This window comes from Arvicanthis niloticus, chromosome 1 (genome assembly GCF_011762505.2).
Source record: "Arvicanthis niloticus isolate mArvNil1 chromosome 1, mArvNil1.pat.X, whole genome shotgun sequence".
Lineage (NCBI taxonomy): Eukaryota > Metazoa > Chordata > Mammalia > Rodentia > Muridae > Arvicanthis > Arvicanthis niloticus.
The window spans coordinates 25,796,172-25,800,570 of NC_047658.1; positions in this window are offsets into that span (position 1 = coordinate 25,796,172).

Sequence of the window (4,399 nt, forward strand, 5' to 3'; positions counted from 1 at the left end):
AGAGGTCCTGAGTTCAATTTCCAGCAACCACATGGTGGCTCACAACCATGTGTAATGGAATTCAGAGCCCTCTTCTGGTGTGTCTGAAGACAGCTACTGTGTACTCATATACATAAAATAAAATAAATCTTTAAAAAATATTCATAACTAAAATTACTAATGAAATGTTGCAAGTTTTGAAAGTCATTATACTATGATGCAAAAGCCTGTGATTACAGGATTGGATCAATAGATCAGAGGTACTATACTGGTGTCATAGGCTATTGTGAGCCGATAGACATGGATGTTGGAAATCAAACTTGTATTCTCTGAAAAATAGTGCAGCATTAATCCCCAAGTCACCTCTCCATTTCCAGAGAATGATTTTAAAGGTTGGAATAAAGATTTTTTTATGAGCATTACATCTATTGATTATATTCTATACTCTGAAATGACAGAGAATGTCCAGGAGAAGATATGTAGTATGTGCTTAAGTTACTCCAGACATGTACAGACACTTATCTTAAACAATATTTGACAGGTGTGTACATGTGTTAGTGTAAAAGTATCAACAAAGAACCTAGGCAATGGAAGAATTATTAATATGACTATATGCCATTATTTTTATAGTATATTTTTATGTGAAATTGTATACAGATGAATAATATATGTTTTAGAATTTGAGTTTATAAATCTTCATTTTTTCCCCAATGTCAAGTGTCAATTTATTATCTCTTAGTTTTAAATTAAACTGTTTTTTACTCAGTTTATGGTATTGTTACTATGAATTATAAAACATCTGCTTACATGTTGGTAAAATATTAAAGTCTTACAGGATCACTGAAAATAAAAATTATATCAATGTGTGTCCAATTATGTGAAGCCACAATTATGCACCCATAATTGTGATGAACATGGTCTTACATAAAATTATAATCTTATTTAACACATTATGAGTTTAAATTTGTAACTTTGTTTTGTAACTCACTTTTCTGATTTGCAAGTGTGAGCAATAACAGTCAAAAGACTGGACAGGACAGGGACAGCTTTTTCTAGACTTCTTAAATGATTTTCAGAGTTCAAGGTATATAACTGCAACCAGATTTTTCTGATGTGCCACAGATACCTCTCTCCTGAGGAATGTTGATTATAATCAATAGAAGAGTGAATGAGAGTGGTTGTATATTTTTGGCATGAGCATTGCCATGTCAAGAACATTGTAGTCTCAGACCCATGGGAATATTACTATCTCCCACTGTTCCACGTATGGATGTTGACAGAGTGTACACAAACTACTAATTATGCCTTCCTCTTCCTGGATGACTGCAGCCTGATCACCTAAAAGACTACAGAGATGAGCTAACCCACCTCCTTGTTCAACTGTATATAAGAACCCCAAGTCTTCACTCATTTGTATAATACATATTTTGACTTTCTGGATTGTTGGTGTGCTTTCATCTGACCTCATGGCTCAATGGATCCCAGTGTTTCCTCTCTCTCTCTCTCTCTCTCTCTCTCTCTCTCTCTCTCTCTCTCTCTCTCTCTTTCTCTGTGTGTGTCTGTCTGTCTGTCTGTCTGTCTGTCTGTCTGTTGTTTTGTCAATCCCTGCCACCCAGGACAGGTCAATTCTAAAGCCCCATAGTTTGTGACACTCCTTTGTTGTTGGTGTGGTTGTTGTAGATCCTACCTATAGTATCTAGGAGGCAATGGGCACAGACACAATGTCTATACAGAGGTGGGCTCACTAGACTTGGTATGGTAGAAACTGTATTTCTAATATGCTTTTCTCTAGTGTCTTGTGTATTGTTCTGAATAAATTTCAAAATGATAAGTATATTGAAACTATTCTTTTAAAATTTACTGTGGGGATATCCTAGAGAACCCTAAATACAATCCCTCAGATTCCTTCCTCTCTTTTTGCAAAGGCTATATTTATTTCTTTTGGCAGAAGTTAAATTAAATGCATGAGAATCAGATTGCCTGGAATAGAATTCTGACTCTTTTATTTATCCCTCAATGATGTTTTAGAAATTATCTTCACAGCAACTTCATTTTCCTTGCAGAGTTGTAAAAATAAATTTGTCATTTTATGCAAGGTACAAATCACAGTCCTGGTGAAAGTAAGAGTCAAGCAGATAAGTTCATTTCCCTAGATTAGTTCTTGTCTGTCTTCACTAGTTACAATCACAAAACAAGAGAATATATAAGTCTGGGTGCTATGTATTAAAAACAAAGTTAAGATTCTAACGTTAATATTTCTCTTTAATGGAGAACCTTTCCTAAGCTTCTTCCATTCCCTCATTTTTTTTATTTCACATGCCTTTGAATTTTCAGAGAGTCTCTAAATTGTTTCCTTGAAATCATGTCTTAAAATGAAAATGAGCACAGAGTTCATATCTCACTCATTCTTGTAACACACACACACACACACACACACACACACACACACACACACAGGAAAACATGGTGAAATTTATGGGTATTGAGGCTAAGTGGTAGAAAATGAATATTTTTCCTGTACATTCCCTTCAATTTATGAGGCATTAAACTAACCTGATATATAAAATTGCCACCACTACCTTCAGCCAGGGATTCTGTTTTGTTTTCTGAGACATGAGAAACAGGAAAAAGAGAACAGAGCTAATGGCCAGGCAGGGGTCAGGTAAGGCAGACCTGATTTGTCATCTACAGTTCAACTTGCATTGGAATGCTTCTGCCTGCTGACAGAGTAAACACTGTTCACTCTCCCAGATCACCCCAGTCTTTTTTAGTTTGCTAATGAGCTAATGTTTTCACTGGGCTGTGAAATTAAACCAATGTGCTGTCTACTGTGATAGCTAAACATTTTCACTGGACAGATTCATTTCATTTTCACTGTGACATTCTTTTTCTATTTACAACAGAATAAAAAAGACAGCTTCAGAGAAGTTCAGGTGTCTGATGAGTGAATACATAAGCACTCACAGAGTGTGGAACAATTAAATAACCTCAGACAAATGGGATCTGCAGCAAATGCAGGAAGTACCAAGACAATTCTTAGTACACAGAGCAAGAGTATCTAGGGGAATTTTTGTTAGAAGAACCTGGCTCAGGCCAAGTTGTCCCATATTTGTCATTTGTCTACCAAGAGTACTGAGGCTTTCTTTCTGTATAGCATTTGAGTACTCTCCCAAGCGATTTTAATACAATAATGATGCAGTTTGTTGTTGCCGAGAAATTAGACTATGGAAGAATGAATGAATTCACAAATACAGTCTCTCTCCAGCAAGCGCAGAGTAGGCACTGTTTCTTAAACCACAGTGGCACTGTCATGAGCTCTATAATACTATCTCATCCTGGCATATTTTATTTCTTACTCTTATTTTTAAATTTTAAGTAACAATCCCCATAAATAATTGAACATTAACTATTATTATCTAAGAAATCTGACCTTGCAAAAATTAAAATAACACTTTTTATTAGCAATCTTTATAATTAGAATTACAATACAAACAAGAAGCTTAAAGGAAAACATGTGCTAAATTTTATAGGAAGATGAGAGACATATGAGGAATACAAAGCTGAATATAGTGGGTAAGGGAGACAGCCCCTGCGGCAGTCATAACAGAGAAATTTCACATGTGATATGAGTGGTGAAAATCGCTTATAGGAAGAAAGTAGACTTAGTCTGAAGAACAGAAAGGACTTTACCAAGCTAAGATTATCTTTGGATCTTCTAGCAAAAAAGTCAGAGACAAAAAAAAATCAATAATGAATTGAAGAGATTAGGAAATTACCAGTTTGACCCTTGCAAGAGAGAAGAAGAAAAAGATTTTAAGCTCCTGAACAGAGGTTAAGTCAAGAAATGGAGAGAAACTCAATGGTAACTATTAGCCCTTTTGCATGCTATATGTACCACGATTATTATTTTTAATCTTTAATCATTTTAAGATTTGAGGAAATTGATCAGATTCTGGGCGTACCTGTAAGATTTGAGGGAAAAGTTCAATATTTTTAAGAAAAATGTGTTTTAAGTGTGAAAAATGATACAAATAAACATGGTAGCAGTTGTGCTTCAATAAGTGACTGAATGGGCCTTCTTGGTAAGGTAGAAGACACCCAAGCCTCACTAAGGTAAATGCTGGAGTCCAGCCCAGCATTATAGGGTAAAACAAAGCAGGCAGTGAAAAGTGGGTTAAGATATCAGTGACTATGGTAGAAGCTGCTTTACCTTTTGCAATTTTTACCTTTTTTTTTTTTTTTTTTTTTTTTACACATTGCTATTCTGTGGCCAAAGGCATCTGGCTTCTTGCAATTTAACTCCTGCTGATAGCAGCAGGGGATTAAGAAAAAAAGATTTAGTTATTTGAGCTCTTTTTCTCTCTGGATCTAGGACCCCTCACAGGCCTTCCAAGAAGCTCAGAGGTTTTTTTTTTAACTC